The sequence below is a fragment of the Pseudophryne corroboree genome, unplaced genomic scaffold (genome assembly GCF_028390025.1).
Source record: "Pseudophryne corroboree isolate aPseCor3 unplaced genomic scaffold, aPseCor3.hap2 scaffold_690, whole genome shotgun sequence".
In the NCBI taxonomy this organism is placed as follows: Eukaryota; Metazoa; Chordata; class Amphibia; order Anura; family Myobatrachidae; genus Pseudophryne; species Pseudophryne corroboree.
Window position 1 is genome coordinate 231,811 of NW_026970275.1, and position 19,807 is coordinate 251,617.

The 19,807-nt window shown below is 48.4% G+C and overlaps 1 long non-coding RNA gene across 1 annotated transcript in view; it reads left to right on the forward strand.

Moving 5' to 3' along the window:
• Positions 1-999: 999 nt before the first annotated feature.
• LOC135037950 (uncharacterized) overlaps positions 1,000-19,807 on the forward strand; it is a 34,950-nt gene continuing 16,142 nt past the window's right edge. The window contains exons 1-2 of the long non-coding RNA XR_010232397.1: positions 1,000-1,121; positions 3,010-3,106. This is a non-coding gene — a long non-coding RNA (uncharacterized LOC135037950). The remainder of the gene's footprint in view (positions 1,122-3,009; positions 3,107-19,807) is intronic.

Consider the following 19,807-nt stretch of genomic DNA (forward strand, 5'->3'; position numbering starts at 1 on the left):
ATTCCGAGTTGTTCGTAGCTGTGCTAAATTTAGCACAGCTACGATCATCTTCCCTGACATGCGGCGGGGACGCCCAGCACAGGGCTAGTCCGCCCCGCATGTCAGTACGCCCCTCCCCCCCCACATAAATACAAAAGCATCGCACACTGGCAATGCTTTTGTATTTCAGGAGTAACTCCCGACCAGCGCAGCTCCTGTGGCTTGCCGGGTGTTGTTTGTCGCTGCCGCTGGCCGCAGCGGCTGTGTGTGACATCACGCAGCCGCTGAGGGCCGCCCCCCATTCGGTCCGGCCACGCCTGCGTTGGCTGGACCGCGCCTACGAAACGGCAGCCAAACGCCGCCGTTTCTCCCCCTCCCACCCAGCGACGGCCTCTGCCTGTCAATCAGGCGATCACAGCGCTGCTATGGCCTTCGGCCGTCTGGCATGCACCGGCGCATTACTGGCGCATGTGCAGTAGATATCCGTTCGCTCGGCTGCGATAAACAGCAGCGAGCGAACGGGTCAGAATGACCCCCAATAAACTAACCTTAGTGTGTTCATACATGTGGTGGGGAATATAGACTGTAAGCCAGAGTTGCCTACCCTCCCTCATTCTGCAGGAGAAATAGCAGCAAGCTCCCTCACTCCCTGAATAGACCAGCAATCTCCCTGATTGCACCTTACACCCATTACGCAGCTGTTACATTCTTGGGGGGGGGGGGGGGATAAATCAGAGATATAAACATTCAAATGGAATCATCAGCGCCATTTCCCTGTATTGGTTATAAGGCACAATGACCCCCAGTGGCGGATCCAGGGGAGGGGCACACAGGCCCGTGCCCCCCCTGTCATTTCTAGCACTTTTTTTTTCTCCCAAAGGTGAGCAGCAGCAACAACACGCTGCTTTCTCCATCAGTAATATTAGAGCCGCGGCACTAAACAGCAGATCTAGAGCTCTCTATTCAGTGTAATAACGGGAGATGACTGAGGGGGAGCTGTTGCGCACATCCTACTGCAGCAACGACCTGCTCCCCTGCTACTGTACTGCGGAGCATCCTGTCTTCTCTGCCCCTACACTACAGTGGCAGTCTGGAGGAGCCTCTCACAGCCACAGGCGGTGATGTGTGGAGCAGTGACTGTGGTGAGTCATCAGATCTAATGCAAGTCAGTATAGTGAGAGAGTGTGAAGCTTTTGGTATGTCTGACTGAAAAACGTGACAGTCTGTAGTTAGTGTGTGTCTTCTGTGTGTGTGTGGGGGGGGGGGGGGGGGGGGGGTAGGTAGGTAGGGTAGTGACAGTCTGTAGTTAGAGTGTGTGTCTGGGTGAAGTGACAATCTGCAGTTAGTGTGTGTCTGAGTGGTGGGGGAGTCAGTTTTCAGTCCAAGTGTTTGTGTGGGGGTAAGAGCAGACCTAGTGAGTGCATGGGAGGGGGTAGTTTGCTGTTTGAGTGAGTGTTTGTGTTGGGGGGGGGGGGGGGGGGAGAGTGTACCACGTTGGAAATAGGCCTTTACCTATACAACACATTGTAAATGCATGTGGGTGGTCTGCATATATGTGAGTGTATAGTGTTCACTCTAGCCTTTCGCGCTCTGCCCCTTTTCTGAGTGTCACTATGCGTCCTGCCCATTTGTGCCCGCCCTGCCACCCTGCTGATTACTAAAGGACTGCCGCACCGGGCCGCACTGAAACTCCTGCCGCCACACTGCCACTCCTCTCGCAGCGCTGTCACTCCTCGCTGGCACTCCTCCCCGCTACGCTGCCGCTGCTCCCGCCGTGCTGCCACGCCTCCCTGCCGCTGCCTCAGGCTTGTCACGTGCTGCCAGTTTAATTCTGAAGTGTCTCAATCAGGTTTATATAGCAACACGTGCTGCCAGTTTAATTCCGAAGTGTCTCAATCAGGTTTATATAGCAACACGTGCTGCCAGTTTACTTCTTAAAGTGTCTCAATAGGGTTTATATAGCAATATGTGCTGTCAGTTTTTTCTGAAGTGTCTCAATAGGGTTTATATAGCAACATGTGCTGCCAGTTTAATTCTGAAGTGTCTCAATAGGATTTATATAGTTTAATAAACTATATAAACCCTATTGAGACACTTCAGAAATAAACTTTCAGCACATGAATGCTATATAAACCATTCTGGGACACCTTCGCTTCAATCTGACGGCACATTTAAATTTAATTTGCTGTCAGATTGAAGCGAGGGTGTCCCAGGATAGTTCATAAGATACAATGTGCTGCCAGTTTAAGACACCTGCATACATATTACAGTATGTACATCATTTTGCCCTTCTAAATTAAAATGTGCCCTCCCGAATCAAAAATGTGCCCTCCCCAAGGTCAGCACCCTGCCCTAAAAAAATCCTAGAGTGAACACTAAGTGTGTGTGTGTATATATATATATATATATATATATGAGAGAGATAGATAGATAGATAGATAGATAGATAGATAGATAGATAGATATTCCATCCAGGAACGGCACTTGGAGACAAATAATAGCCAGCTTGAAGTATATTTGGCTATTATTTGTCTCTGAGTGCGGTTCCTGGATGGCATTTACATGTTATATGTTCGAGTACTGGAGCAGATTGAATTATTGGAGAGTGGCAGCAGTTTGAGGATTATATATATATATATATATATATATGTAGTGTGTGTGTGTGTGTGTGTGTGTGTGTGTGTGTGTGTGTGTGTGTATATATATATATATATATATATAACATTTATACATACAGTACTTATACGGAAACCCCCTTAAAAAACCTGTGTTTGACCTCGGAAGGTGCTGCAGGGAGGGAGAGTGCTGTGGAGTTGACACTGAAGGCGCCGTGGTTGGGAGAGTATGACTGTACTGATGACATTGAAGGGGCTGTGAGAGTGCTGTGGTGTGGACATTGAAGGGACTGGTGGGGTAGGGGGTATTGTGGTTATTGAAGGGGGGTTATTGAAGGGGGAGTGCTGTGAGCTGGACATTTCTTTTTAACTATGCTGTCTCCATTTTATTTTTACAACTGACTATAATGCACAGGCTATGGAGAGGAGCCAGGCCGCCATTTCTTGGAACAGTCATCCGGAAAGGATTGGTCATCGACTAGGAGACAAAAGACCCACTGCATGGCAAGCAGGTAAGTGGAATGGCTTTGTTTTTTGTGTGTACCTCCCAGTGTGACTATAACGAGAGGTGGGGTTAATCGGGATTGCATATCTTGTGCGGCCATGCCCCTTCTAGTGAGTCCACCCCCCTTTTCTGTGAGCACGCGCGCTGAAGGTGCGTGCAAATACAACTGATACCACAGACATTCTCCTCTTCCCCTGTCATGGTGCCCCCCCTTTCATTTTTTTCTGGATCCGCCCCTGATGACCCCTATGGCTACATGCAATTTAAATAAGGTTTCTCATGGCCACTTACAGTATATGGAACCTCTTGTAAAACACAATACACAAACAAATCCTGCAAAATATCAGTGTCTTTAAAAGTAGATTTTACTAACTTTGGGTTTGACTTACATTTGGATGTAGGTCATTCCTATGTTCCGCCTCTCACATGTAGCAGTACACGTCAGCGCTCCCAGAGATGCTTTTTCAAAAGTAGGCAAGTATGCTGTAAGCTCCATTGGGCCAGTGGTGATTGGGCTATGGTATGAAACCACATCTAACAAGGTCTGGCCAAGTGATGAGATGTTACTAATACCCTTTTACACCACCAGCTAGTAACACGGGTTATTGCACATGAACGTGCATAACCCATGTTTCTGGCTGGTGTAAAAGGGCAGAGTTGGAATAATCCGGGGTCGAGTGACCCGCTATTCCAACACGGGTAGTTTGCGGGGTTGAACATGTGTTCAACCCGGCAAACTGTTCAGTGTAAACGGGAGCCAGATCGCGGGACCCAGCTTCCCGTTTACAGTGTATGAGCGGGCGGGGCTTGGAGATCATGTGACCTCCAAGAGCCGCCCACATTGCATCACCGGCAACGTAACCAACCCGGCAATATGCCGGGTTGGTGACTCCGGTCTAAATGGGGGCTGACGCAGGTCGCAGCCTGGTAGCACCCGTATCAGGTTCCCGGCTGCAACCCGCAATTTAGGTCTAAAAGCGGTATAAGACTCCATGACCGTGAAGGCAAGGATTTCCCATTCATCTATAAGTTCATGGTGAAGGCAAGGCTTTCCCGTTCATCTGTAAGTACATGGTGAAGGCAAGGATTTCCCATTCATCTATATAAGTAAGTACATGGTGATGGCAAGGATTTCCCATTCATCTATAAGTACATGGTGAAGGCAAGGATTTCCCATTCATCTATAAGTTCTTGGTGAAGGCAAGGCTTTCCAGTTCATCTATAAGTTCATGGTGAAGGAAAGGATTTCCCGTTCATCTATAAGTTCATGGTGAAGGCAAGGCTTTCCCGTTCATCTGTAAGTACATGGTGAAGGCAAGGATTTCCTATTCATCTATAAGTACATGGGGAAGGCAAGGATTTCCCATTCATCTATAAGTACATGGTGAAGGCAAGGATTTCCCATTCATCTATAAGTTCTTGGTGAAGGCAAGGCTTTCCAGTTCATCTATAAGTTCATGGTGAAGGAAAGGATTTCTCGTTCATCTATAAGTTCATGGTGAAGGCAAGGCTTTCTAGTTCATCTATAAGTTCATGGTAAAGGCAAGGATTTCCCGTTCATCTATAAGTACATGGTGAAGGCAAGAATTTCCCATTCATCTATAAGTACATGGTGAAGGCAAGGCTTTCCCATTCATCTATAAGTTAATGGTGAAGGCAAGGTTTTCCCGTTCATCTATAAGTACATGGTAAAGGCAAGGCTTTCCCGTTCATCTATAAGTTCATGGTGAAGGCAAGGCTTTCCTTTCCATCTATAAGTTCATGGTGAAGGCAAGGATTTCCTGTTTATCTATAAGTTCATGGTGAAGGCAAGGCTTTCCCATTCATCTATAAGTTCTTGGTGAAGGCAAGGCTTTCCGGTTCATCTATAAGTTCATGGTGAAGGCAAGGCTTTCCGGTTCATCTATAAGTTCATGGTGAAGGCAAGGCTTTCCAGTTCATCTACAAGTCCATTGTGAAAGCAAGGCTTTCCCGTTCATCTATACGTTCACGGTGAAGGCAAGGCTGTCATGCCAGGACACCTAATCAGGCCTCCACTAATGGTGTAGCTTGTACCACTCCTTCCCAATGTGTGAGGGCTCTCTGACAAGCACCCCGGTCCTCTTCTGAGAGACCAATATGCGATTAGTTTCGCAATGCGGTATAGGAGGCCCCCCGCGATGATGTCTGCCGGACTCGGGAGGTGACGTGTGCAGGGAATCCCCGGGCTCCTCCTCTTTCCCCCTGCAGCCAGATGGAGACAAGGCTGTGATGCGGGGGAGAAGAACAAGGGGGGGCCGCACCAGCAGCAGCTCAGGTATGCCGGGGAAACGAGAATATCCATAAGACTTTTTTGTTTTTAATTTACAGATTTTTAAAATATAAAAATATATTTTGAAACATACATATAAAACTTATTGCAATTCAAGATACAAGAATATAAACCTCTTGTTTTAAAAGAAATACTCGGGACTTCCGGTGGGCGGACCAAGCGACTGGCCACATTTTACAGAGCTCTCCGCTCCCCAGCCCACAAACACTTAATTACAGCGGGGATTAGTGCCCGAGGACGTTCCTACCGGGCACCGGAGATAGTGGTGGGAAAGAGGCTGCCATTCCCGGCTCCCCACCACCCTGCTTTCACCGGAACCAAGGCATTTAAGACGCTGCTCAGCGGGCGCCATCTTCCCGTGCCCGCTCTGATTTAGCTGTGGCCGCGATCTTCCACCCTCCTAGCAGCATACAGGAGACGAGTGGTGAGCGGTCGTACCCACAGCTCTGACCCGCCACTCTCTCCCCCTGCGTGCAGCTGCACTGCCTGTGTCGGAGCTGCGGTGCCCGAGGAGGGTGCTCCCGGCGGACATGCCGCCCTGCACCCATACCTCCCCCCCCCCCTGCACTGATACAGCCGTGTCTGGCGAACCTCACCCTCTTGGAGGGCAAACAATAAACTGGAGGTGAGTGGCTGGGTATATCACTACCCCTAGCATTATATCATCTCTCCCTCTCCATTATTGACTGCTTTACTCCGGCTGGAGTCCCACCATCTGGGAATATTATACACCACAGGCATCGTCCTGTTATTCCCCCCTACATATAATCCTACTGCCTCTTCCCTATGTGCCAAGCTGCTTTGTACCATCCTGCTTCAGCAGACACCTTAAGGGGCAGGAATTCATTCATTATCTCACAGCTTGGAGTTTTGCCCTGAGGATCCCTCCACCCGCTCACTGAGCTGCTGTGACGTGTTTAGGAGGAGTCGTGTTGATATCCTTCCTTTGATCTGCGGTGCCGGATTTCCCTCATCTGCTGTTATTAAAGCTCCAAGTCCTTACACGCCTTCCTGCGAGCCTGTATTTTCTCTACATATTTCCAAAAGATTTGGTGCCGTTTATATATTTCCTAATTATGGAGGGTTTGCAGACGGGAAAATGGGTCGTTGATCTACCTGATGTTCCCATTGTGACGCTTCTTGATGCTTTTACACGTCTTAATAAGACATTAGTATCTGCATCTTACATGGAAATGCAATACAAATTATTACACCGAGCGTATTACACCCTGAAACTACGCTTATTAATGGGCGTTTCCACTGATTCGAACTGCTTCAAATGTGCGGCACCAGATGCTGATTTATTTCACTGCATGTGGCGCTGCCCAGAAGTACATACATTTTGGGTGTTGGTGGGTCAACATATCAAAGACACATATGACATTATTATTACACTAACTCCTAAGTGGGCATTGTGGGATATATATACGTCCTCTGATAGGAATAGACCAACATTGGGACAAAGGGTGTTTCTAGCGAAATTGGCAGCGGCTGTAAAGAAAACAATATTGTCTCAATGGATTTCACCAGACCCTCTGGCGTTATCTCTACTCCTGCCTAGGGTGTCTTACCTTTTCTCAATGGATTGGCTCGAAATGTCTCAATAAAGAGAAGCGAGCTGAAACAATTTTTAATGTCTGGTTACCTCATATTCGTCCTCTGCCATTACCTGTCAAGGATTCATTGCGAAAGGCAATTTCGTCAACGTCTTGGTATAATTTGGAAATACTCGCCTCAGGCAGCCCTCCTTTCTAACTAAATGCCTATTATGCAATTGTTTATTGCTCCTCTTGTCTGTCTCTGTTTTTCTTATCCTTCTACACAAGTAAGCTCTTGATTATGCTCTACGTTAAATGAGTTATGCTGTTTGTAATGCATATTACTTTAATTTTATACCTTGCATTCCTACTGTTCATGTTTTCTGTATAACATGCATTCTCTGTTGTATAACATGTACAGTTCTCTAATAAAATATAAAAAAAAAAAAAAAAAAAAGAAATACTCGGATCCACTCCAAATTTTGTATATAGCTCATATACGTAGCTTATTTCCGTAGAACTACAAGTCCCATATTAGAAAGCACCATACTTTAGAATAGTCACATAGCAATGCGTTGCAAAAAACGTGTATAATAATAATGAATGTAGCTGGTATACTACCTGCCGCTAAATGCGGCTGTATGAGCTTTGGAGAAAAGTGGTCTGAGTCTGCACAGGATGAATGATGCAACCTGAATACCTGGTTTTTCGCCTCTCCTGATGCCGCCTCCTTCCTCACCTAGGTGAGTATGCAGTGTGACTGGTGGCTCCTGGGACTCGGCTGTCCCGTCACAACTCAAGGCTGGAGTATGGAGATTTTTGTGCCCGGTTTAGCGGCTCTACCTCCGTGCGCTGGAGCAATCTCTCTATATCACAGGTTCTCAAACTCGGTCCTCAGGACCCCACACAGTGCATGTTTTGCAGGTCTCCTCACAGAATCACAAGTGAAATAATTAGCTCCACCTGTGGACCTTTTAAAATGTGTCAGTGGGTAATTAATACACCTGTGCACCTGCTGGGTTACCTGCAAAACATGCACTGTGTGGGGTCCTGAGGACCGAGTTTGAGAACCACTGCTCTATATGCATACACGAGTCCTTACAGGCTGTAGAGGGAGGATTCCGACCACCACAATCGTATAGCGTGTAAACCTCTGCTTTTATTACATATAGCGCTGATCCATCCACTGTGGTGTGTGGGCATTTGAAGTGCACACACACACCGTTGTGTACTTTTACATTGTAATACTGTATTTCGCTAAATGATTCACATGGGTTTATACATTGACAAATCACCAACATGTATGATATATGCAGTATATATATATATATATTATTACACCTGGATAAATTTGTTATGACATAACGGTCACTATACAGGACATGTAGAATAGTAACTTTGGCATGTGATAAAAAATATACTTACCACTACCATGTGCTTCCCCCCATCACAGTCAGAGGGAAATGACGGGAGCTTCCTAAGCTTATGGTCACATGACAACAACAGTGCACAGTGCCTAGTGTCACTGACCTAGGCTGGGGGTGCTGTGAACTCGGGGGTTCTCCCGATGGTAGGGGAGAGGAACCACAGTTGGGTCGGAACAGGGATGGCTTAATATAGGTCTTCCTCATACAGGACTCTGACAGTAAAGCTTGGTGAAAATATTAAAGAACTTTATTGCAGGAAGGGAGCAACACAATGTCACATAGCAGAGAAGGAACGTATGGGGGGAATGTCCAGGCCTATAGGAGAACTTGTAAGCAATGTTAAAGATTCCAGGAAAATAAGTACTTGTTAGTGTTGGTACAAGATAATAATGACTGAAGAACTTGTAAGTGATGTTTTTAAAGATACTGATGATTTGAAGAACTGGTGAACGGTGGTTAAAGACTCTGATGATTTGTATGACTTGAGAGCGGTGATTAAAGACACTGTAGAACTTGAGAACGGTGGTTAAAGATACTGATGATTTGAAGAACTGGTGAACGGTGGTTAAAGACTCTGATGATTTGTATGACTTGAGAGCGATGATTAAAGACACTGTAGAACTTGGGAGCGGTGGTTAAAGACACTGGTAACTTGCAAAACTTGGGAGCGGTGGTTAAAGACACTGGTAACTTGCAAAACTTGGGAGCGGTGGTTAAAGACACTGATGACTTGTAGAATTTGAGAACGGTGTTTAAAGACACTGATGACTTGTAGAACTTGAGAGCAGTGATTAAAGACACTGATGACTTGTAGAACTTGAGAGCGGTGTTTAAAGACACTGATGACTTGTAGAACTTGAGAGCGGTGTTTAAAGACACTGATGACTTGTAGAACTTGAGAGCGGCGTATAGCCCGCAGCCCACGCTGACTCCAAGAAGCACTGGTGACTGGATTGCAGAGAAACACACCAGCCGCTGTATACGCTGGAACTGTGCAGCAACTGGCACCTGGAAGTGCCGGAGACACTGGGGTATGACTGCAGAGAGATTCGCCGGGAACAAGAGCACTGGCATCCACTTCAGGGAAAAAGACGATGCTCAGGCGCCGAGGCTCTGCCCGGCGTCTGCCTTTGAATCTCCCGCCTCCGCTGGATTGGCGGAACAGTCTGATGACATCACCTGCTCCCTGCCCACGTGATGCCGGGTATCATGGTGGCGCCCCTGCCCCGGGGAACCGCCGGGAGCCGCGCCAGCCAGACGCCGGAGCCCGTGGACCATCGAAGGCAGATGCCGCAACACAGACCAGCAGGCACGCAGGCGTAAGCGCGGTGAACGTTGCCTATGGCGTGTGACACCTAGATACAGGGGTGAGTCAACTTACCTCACTCTCCCCTACGTAGAGAAAACTGTAATAGCACCCCTGTGTGGGCGTGGAGTTGTAGTGTCGTACCTGCTCTTCCAGACAATGTTGGCGGATTCGGGACTTCGAATAAAGGAAATGCGAGTGGATGGTGACAACACATTTATTTAAATTCCACTAAGAAAGTCACCATCTAACGTACTCAAGGGTAGGTTAGCAAGTCAACTCTATTTCAAAAGGGCACGTTGCAGGACATCACATATCATTCGCACAATAGGCATTAGTATGATCACATATCACTTGCATAATAGGCATTAGCATGACCACATATCGGCCCTCATTCCGAGTTGATCGCAGCAGTTCATCGCATCGCAAATGGTGTAAATTCGGAAACTGCACGTGCGCGAATGCTGAACAGCGCGTGCGCAAAGGGAGCGATATGACGCTTGTGCAAAATTACTAACTGAAAATCTGCCCGTACTACACCACCGAAAACAGGGAGTGACGGAGGCGTGACAGAGGCTCGGCTTCGCTATCTAACGAAATGGGCGTGAAAGTGGGCGACTAGTGTGGGAGTATGCAACCAACAGTAGGCGTGTTTTGTGCAGAAATGCGTATCCGATGGTAAAATGTACACAACAAATGTTCGCTATCCTGTCGCAGCCGAGGAGTAAGGGGCCCTACTCACTGGCCGACCCGCCGCCGAGCTGCCCGACGACGGATACGGCCGACGAGCGACCTGGCGGCGGGGGGGCAGTGACGGGGGGAGTGAAGTTTCCTCGTCTGTCACCTCCGGGTGAGTGTACGCTGCTGTCCGACGCTTCCCTGCTCTGTTCTTCGCAGCTGCCGGGGTCTGGACAGAAACTAGTAAAGCAGAAGTGCTCACTGTCCTATGCACTTCACAACGATGACAGAGCCTGTCCGCGCTGCCATGCTCCACAGCACAGCTCCCTATCCCAATCACCTCAGCACTCTCCCCCACGGTCCAGCGGCACCCACTTTTATCACTTGTTACGTTGCACACACAGGGGAGGGTGGGGGGCTGGGGGGGTTCTGAGTTTAGAGAAGGAGACAGCTATACATAGAAACCGCGATCGCGACCGCAACCGCGACCGCAATCACAGAGGCTGCTACTGCTGCTGCAGGGAGATCTCATCGGCATAGCTCAGCCTCTGCTCAGAGGAGTGTGGAAATTGTGTCTTCCAGGTATGTGTATACTTATGTTTGTATGTGCGAGCATAGGTGTGCGCACAGGGGGTGCCTAGTGCGCACAGGGGGTGCTTAGTGCGCACAGACACCCCCCACACGCTACGCCTGCAGCTCAGTGATCGCTGTTCGTTCCTGTGCCCCCCTCGCACCAGCCAGTCAGGACGGACTAATATTTACCTCTCTCCCCTCCCGTCCGCACTCTCTCTCCCCCTCCCGTCCACGCTCTCTCTCCCCCCTACCGTCCGCACTCTCTCTCCCCGCTCCCGTACGCGCTCTCTCCCCCTCCTGTCCACGCTCTCTCTCCCCCCTATCGTCCGCACTCTCTCTCCCCCTCCAGTACGCACTCTCTCTCCCCCTCCCGTCCACGCTCTCTCTCCCCCCTACCGTCCGCACTCTCTCTCCCCCCTACCGTACGCGCTCTCTCTTCCCTTTAGTCCGCGCTCTCTCTCCCCTCCCATTTGCGCTCTCTCTCCCCCCTCTGCGCTCTTTCACCTCCCTCCCATCCACGCTCTCTTCCCCCTTCCCGTCCGTGCTCTCTCCCCCCTCCCATTTGCGCTCTCTCTCCCCCCTCTGCACTCTCTCTCCTCCTTCCCAGCCATGCTCTCTACCCCCTCCCGCCCATGCTCTCTCCCCCCTCCCGTCCACGCTCTCTCTCCCCATCCCGTAACATGCTCTCTCTCCTCCCTTCAGTCCGCGCTCACTCCCGCCTCCACGCTCTCTCTCCTCCCTCCCATCCACGCTCTCTCTCCCCTCTCCCATCCATGCTTTCTTTCCCCTCTCCCGGCCACGCTCTCTCCACCTTGGTCTGCGCTCTCTCTCCTCCTTTCAGTCCGCGCTCTCTCTCCCCCTCCCGTACATGCTCTCCCCCCCCATACGTGCTCTCTCTCCCCGTCCCATCCCCACTCTCACCCCCCTCCTGTACGCACTCTCTCCCCCCCTCCCATACGCTCTCTCTACTCCCTTCAGGCCATGCACTCTCCCCCTCCAATTCATGCTCTCTCCCCCCTCCGTGCTCTCTCACCTCCCTCCCATCCACGCTCTCTCTCTCCCCTCTTATCCACGCTCTCTCCCCCCTTCCATCCATGCTCTCTCCCCCCTTCGGTACTCGCTCTTTCTTCTCCCTTCAGTTCACGCTCTCTCCCCCCCCTCCACGCTCTCTACTCCCTCCCTTCCTTGCTCTCCCCCTCCCCTCCTGCCTGCGCTCTCCTCCCTCCCATCCGCGCTTTCTCTGCCCCTCCAGACTGTACTCTCTCCTCTTGTGCCAGTGTGCAGCTACAGCATCAGGCCAGCATTCCTCTCGGGAGGGCTCGCAGTCGGAGCCGAGTGAGACCGTAAATCACCTTATGTAATATGTGTGTTTAATATATGTTACATTTCTATTTTTTTATTACTATAGATTATTTATATCCCTCGTAATGTGTTTTACTTATATTATAACGGTGAGCACTGGGGGTATTATGGGTATCTGGCACTGCTAATGGCATACTCTGTGGCATAATGTGAATTTGGCTCATACTGTGTGGTGTAAAGTGATTATCAGCTCATACTGTGTGACGTAATGTGAATATCAGCTCATACTGTGGTGTAATGTGAATATCAGCTCATACTGTGTGGTGTAATGTTAATATCAGCTCATACTGTGTGGTGTAATGTTAATATCAGCTCATACTGTGTGGCGTAATGTGAATGTGGCTCATACTGTGTGGCGTAATGTGAATTTGGCTCATACTTTATGGCGTAATGTAAATTTTAGCTCATACTGTGTTGTGTAATGTGAATTTTCGGCTCATACCGTGTGGCATAATGTGAATTTGGCTCATACCGTGTGGCGTAATGTGATTTTCAGCTCATACTGTGTGGTATAATGTGAATTTCGGCTCAAATTGTGTGGGGTAATGTGAATTTCGGCTCATACTGTGTGGCGTAATGTGAATTTCGGCTCATACTGTGTGCCATAATGTGAATTTGGCTCATACGGTGTGGCGTAATGTGAATTTCAGCTCATACAATGTGGCTTAATGTGAATTTCGGCTCATACTGTGTGCCATAATGTGAATTTGGCTCATACTGTGTGGCGTAATGTGAATTTCAGCTCATACGGGGTTGCTTAATGTGAATTTCGGCTCATACCGTGTGGCATAATGTGAATGTTGTTACGATTCCTGTACTCCAGACTGGAGAAGATCTTATGGCAGAGATCTGAGTACAGGAATGAAATACAGGTTGTGGGAGCTGGAGAGCCTAGTAACCCCTGGCGCCCTAACTCCGTTGTCTCGCCCGTGTTATCAGAAATCCCCTGCGAGACTATGGTTGCTTGAGCCCATGGCAGCCGCGTTCGAAGGGCGGATTATGTCTGCCCAACCCCGATGCCCCCGCAGGTCTTAATGGGAGACAAGGGGAAGTCCGAGACAGGGAGATAACAAGGGGCCCTCTGACTAAGCAACCAAGCCAGGGGTTACAAGCTAACTTAACTAAATCAAAAGGTATGTGCGGACTAGCCGCCAGGGAAAAGGACAACCAAGGATCCACGGATCCGACACTCCTATCCGGCACCGCTGGACACCAGAGTGGATCTTGTGGAAGCGGAATCCTCCGCAAAGCTCCAGAACTCAAAATAAACACAATAATAAATAGTAGCGGACAAGCCGCAACACACGGCTGCGCCGCGACTCACGAACACCACCAGATGTTAAAGGTGCTCGGTCAGACTCCAGGAACAGATGGTAACTTCCGAGTACTGGATCACTGAGAACAGGAACAAACGAACAGACCGGGACTGGGAACTCTCTCTGCAGCAGAATCAGGCAAACAGGAAGCTATCACCGGCGTCTGTGAGGAGTCCTGGGAGTGCTTTTAACAGAGAGTCTTCCAATCAGCTGTTTGGAGGCTGATTGGATTAAATGCCATGCAGCTGACAAGCTGCATGGCCAGGGAAACAGATGAGTGATAATTACAACATGCCGTGCAGCTGCATGCTACACAGCCAGGAAACCAGTGATGATATAAACTTAGACCCAGCAACGGGGAACACGATCCGACAGTGGCGTCCCCGTTGCTAGGCGCCGGCCGCACTGACGAGCGGACCCTCGGCGCCTAACAGTACCCCCCCCTTGAGGAGGGGTCAAGGAACCCCTAAATCCGGGTTTCTGAGGAAATTCTTGAAAAAATGCCCTTTTGAGCCTTGGGGCATGAAGGTCCTCATCTAGGACCCACGACCTTTCCTCAGGACCATAACCTTTCCAATGCACCAAAAAATAAAGCCGACCCCGGGACAGCTTGGAATCGAGAACCTTCTCAACCACGAACTCCTGCTGACCCTGTACATTAACTGGTGATCTCCCCTGAGGTTTTTTACGAGGAAATCTGCTAGATGAAACATATGGTTTGAGCAAAGAGCAATGGAAGGTATTTCCGATTCGTAACGTTTTTGGTAGCTGTAACCGGAAAGCAACTGGATTGACTTTTTTGATAATGAGAAATGGTCCAATAAATCTAGGACCCAATCTGGCTGAGGTTTGTCGAAGTTTGATATTGCGAGTCGACAGCCACACCCTGTCTCCTACTCTAAAAGTGCACGGCCGCCGGAACCTGTCCGAAAAATCTTTTTCCTTGAAAGCTGCTTTTCTGAGAGCTATGTGCACTTTTTTCCAAATAAGTTTAAGATGAGAGGTCAGGGCCAGAGAGGAGACAGAGGAATGTTGGAAAAATGAATTAGCTCTGGGGTGGAAACCAAAAACTGCAAAAAATGGAGACACATTGGTGGAGGAATGACAGGCATTATTATAAGCAAACTCTGCCAATGGAAGAAACTCAGACCAGTCATTTTGGAGTTTGGCCGAGTACAAACGCAAATATTGTTTTAAGGATTGGTTCACTCGCTCAGTCTGTCCATTTGATTGTGGATGATAACCGGAGGTTAATGATAATTTCATTTTTAACGAAGCACAAAAAGACTTCCAAAACTGTGCAATGAATTGTGGACCCCTGTCAGAAACAATATCAGTGGGTAACCCATGGAGTCTGAAAACATGACGGAGGAACAAGACTGCCAATCCCTGGGCAGATGGCAATCGGGGAAGACCAATAAAATGAGCCATCTTACTAAAACGGTCCACTACCACCCATATGACTGTGCATCCAGCTGACAGAGGGAGATCCACCACAAAATCCATGGAGATATGCGACCATGGTCTAAGAGGAACATTCAATGGCATAAGTTGACCAATAGGCAAAGAACGGGGAACTTTATGCTGTGCACAGACCTGACACGAAAAAACAAACTCTTTAATGTCTTTAGAAAGACCAGGCCACCACACTGAGCGGGATACCAATTCAAAAGTTTTAGCGACTCCCAGATGCCCTGCAACTTTGCTATCATGAAATTCCTCCAAAACAGTTGCTCTCAAAAACTCAGGAACAAAAAGACGACCAGCAGGAGTATTTCCCGGAGCTTGATGTTGAAGCAGCTTCAATTGAGAAAAAACATCCTGTGTGAGACCTGCCTGAATGACTGAAGGCGGAAGTATGAGAGTAACAGGACTGTTGTCTTGAGCGGGAAGAAAACTGCGTGAGAGGGCATCTGCCTTGGTATTCTTGGAACCAGGTCTGAAGGTGATAATGAATTTGAAACGAGTGAAAAATAAAGCCCAACGAGCCTGTCGGGCATTCAGTCGCTTAGCTGATTCAATGTATTGAAGATTTTTGTGATCTGTCAAAACAGAAATGGTATGGGTCGCTCCTTCAAGCCAATGTCTCCACTCCTCAAAAGCCCATTTAATAGCCAGCAACTCCCGATTACCAACATCGTAGTTGGATTCAGCAGATGAGAATTTCCTGGACATAAAGGCACAAGGATGTAACTCAAGGGAATCTGGATCCTTCTGAGAAAGGATAGCCCCTACACCAACCTCCGAGGCATCTACCTCAACGATGAAAGGCAATTCTGGGTTGGGATGTCTAAGGACAGGGGCTGAGACAAAGGCTTGTTTCAAGGCCTGAAAAGATACTTTAGCTTCACATGACCAATTGGTAGGATCTGCTCCCTTCTTAGTGAGTGCCACAATGGGAGCAACTATGTCAGAGAAAGAGTGAATAAACCTTCTGTAGTAGTTCGCAAACCCTACAAAGCGCTGAATTGCTTTTAAGTTGGTGGGTTGCGCCCAACTCAGGATGGCTTGGAGCTTCTTAGGTTCCATTCGGAATCCCCGAGGAGAAATAATGTACCCTAAAAAGGATACCTCCGTGACGTGAAATTCACACTTCTCCGGTTTGGCATACAAGTGATTTTCACGTAATTTCTTAAGTACCTGACGCACCTGGGTAACATGTTGTTCTATAGAGTCAGAATAAATCAAAATGTCGTCTAAATAGACCACAACGAATCTTCCCAGAAACTCACGGAGCACATCATTTATGAGATCCTGAAAGACTGCCGGAGCGTTAGATAGGCCGAAAGGCATGACCAGATACTCATAGTGACCTGATTGAGTACTGAATGCCGTTTTCCACTCATCCCCCGATCTGATTCTAATGAGATTATATGCTCCTCTCAGGTCAATCTTGGAAAAAATAACAGCCGAACGTAGCTGATCAAAGAGGACAGAGATCAGAGGCAGAGGGTAAGTATTCTTTACTGAGATTTTATTCAGGGCTCGAAAGTCAATGCAGGGTCTGAGGGAACCATCCTTCTTCTCTACGAAGAAAAAACCTGCACTTAAAGGGGATTTAGATGGCCTGATAAACCCTTTCTCAAGACTTTCTTTCACATACTCATTCATGGCCACAGTTTCAGGACCAGACAATGCATATAACCTTCCTTTAGGCAACGTGGCACCAGGAATTAACTCAATGGTACAATCATAAGGCCTATGGGGAGGCAAAATATCCGCATTGCCCTTGGAAAACACATCCAAAAAATCTTGGTACTCTCCAGGAATATGTGCGGACCTGGCAGCAGCTACTCGGATAGGAAGTGTAATACATTCTTTATCACAGATGGTACTCCATTGTAGAATCTCCCCAGACTGCCAATCTATGATGGGATTATGAAAGGCCAGCCAAGGGTGACCCAGAACCACAGGAACTGCTGGACAATGGGTAAGAAAAAACTCAATCTTTTCAGAATGTAGAGCTCCCACCGAGAGCAAAACAGGAGGTGTACATAGAGAAATAACCCCATTGGATAAGGGACTCCCATCTAAACCATGCATGGTGATACACCTACTTAAGGTTAACTGAGGAATACCTAAGGCCTTGGCCCATGTTAAGTCCATAAAGTTTCCTGCAGCTCCACTGTCCACAAAAGCAGAGACCGAGGAACAGAGGCTGTCATAAGAAACTTTAGCAGGAACCAATAGTGAATTATTTGAGGAGATGAGCTGTAGACCAAAGTGAACCCCCTCACTATTCACTTGGTCAGGAAGTTTCCCGACTTGTTTGGGCAACTACGGGCAAAATGTCCCTTACCTCCGCAGTACAAACACAGACCAGAATTTTGCCTCCTGGTTCTTTCTTCCGGAGACAATTTGGAGAGACCAATCTGCATAGGCTCCTCCATGTCTATCGGAACGGAAGAAACACAGGGAAAAGAAACTACAGATGCCCCTTTCTCAGTCCTCCGCTCTCTGAGCCGACGATCTATTTTAATAGAGAGCTCCATGAGTTTATCAAGGTTCTCAGGAGCGGGATACTGAAGGAGGCTGTCTTTTATAGATTCAGATAAGCCGAGGCGAAACTGACTGCGCAGGGCAGGATCATTCCAGCCACAGTCGTTCGACCAACGGCGAAACTCCGTACAATAATTCTCTGCAGGATTCCTACCCTGTCTTAGAGCACGCAACTGACTTTCTGCGGATGCCTCTCTATCAGGGTCGTCATACAATAGCCCTAAAGATTTCAAAAAAGCGTCTACAGACGAAAAGGCCGGATCGTCTGTCTTTAAACCAAAAGCCCAGGTCTGAGGATCCCCCTGAAGCAGAGAAATTATAATTCCAACCCGCTGAGCCTCCGTACCTGAGGAAACTGGTCTTAAACGAAAATACAGTTTACAAGACTCTTTAAAATTAAAAAACTGTTTTCTATCCCCAGAAAAACGGTCAGGCAGATGCATTTTTGGTTCAGGGATGACCCTCGGGGAAGTCCGTAACAGATCTTCCTGTGAGCTCACCCGGAGGGACAGATCCTGAACCATCTGGGTAAGTTCCTGAATCTGACTAACCAAAAACTGGCCAGGATTTGGCCCAACACCGGTGGGATTCATGAGGCCGACAAAATTCTCCCTACTGGATAAGTGAAAAAATTAACTCCTGTTGAAATTTTTTCTTTTGTCTGGCCGGTGATAATGTTACGATTCCTGTACTCCAGACTGGAGAAGATCTTATGGCAGAGATCTGAGTACAGGAATGAAATACAGGTTGTGGGAGCTGGAGAGCCTAGTAACCCCTGGCGCCCTAACTCCGTTGTCTCGCCCGTGTTATCAGAAATCCCCTGCGAGACTATGGTTGCTTGAGCCCATGGCAGCCGCGTTCGAAGGGCGGATTATGTCTGCCCAACCCCGATGCCCCCGCAGGTCTTAATGGGAGACAAGGGGAAGTCCGAGACAGGGAGATAACAAGGGGCCCTCTGACTAAGCAACCAAGCCAGGGGTTACAAGCTAACTTAACTAAATCAAAAGGTATGTGCGGACTAGCCGCCAGGGAAAAGGACAACCAAGGATCCACGGATCCGACACTCCTATCCGGCACCGCTGGACACCAGAGTGGATCTTGTGGAAGCGGAATCCTCCGCAAAGCTCCAGAACTCAAAATAAACACAATAATAAATAGTAGCGGACAAGCCGCAACACACGGCTGCGCCGCGACTCACGAACACCACCAGATGTTAAAGGTGCTCGGTCAGACTCCAGGAACAGATGGTAACTTCCGAGTACTGGATCACTGAGAACAGGAACAAACGAACAGACCGGGACTGGGAACTCTCTCTGCAGCAGAATCAGGCAAACAGGAAGCTATCACCGGCGTCTGTGAGGAGTCCTGGGAGTGCTTTTAACAGAGAGTCTTCCAATCAGCTGTTTGGAGGCTGATTGGATTAAATGCCATGCAGCTGACAAGCTGCATGGCCAGGGAAACAGATGAGTGATAATTACAACATGCCGTGCAGCTGCATGCTACACAGCCAGGAAACCAGTGATGATATAAACTTAGACCCAGCAACGGGGAACACGATCCGACAGTGGCGTCCCCGTTGCTAGGCGCCGGCCGCACTGACGAGCGGACCCTCGGCGCCTAACAAATGTGGCTCATACTGTGTATTATAATGTGAATGTGGCTCATACTGTGTTATATTACTTGTGTTATATTGAAACTGAAATGTTTGGCTCGCTAAATCTGCCATATTTTTCAGAGTGGTCCACTCAAAATCAGGGTGTAGGTGCTGGGGGATGCAAGGGGCGGGGAGTGTGTGGGGGGCGAGGGGAGGGGAATGCATATGCACCTAGGCCCACCACTCTCTAGTTCCGCCACTGGGTCAGGGATAGGTTGGAGAAGTGTAAGCAGCAATAGGGTGTATCGGCAGCTAGGGCTCAGGGGTATGCTGTAGCAGACAGTCAGTACTGGCCGGCGGTCGCATCATCATCAAAACAATAAATATGATCACTATTGCGCTAGTCACACATGTTCAAAATATGGTTGAATTATCTTACATCAAACAATGTTTCCGGAATATTCAACCTCTTTTCCAGAGTCCCTCCCAGAATGATCTGGGTGCCGTGCGAGGTAGGACCTTGGTCAGAGATATAACCTCTTATCCTCACATATGACTCCACCACAGGGATAGATGTTACATCAAACAATGTTTCCGGAATATT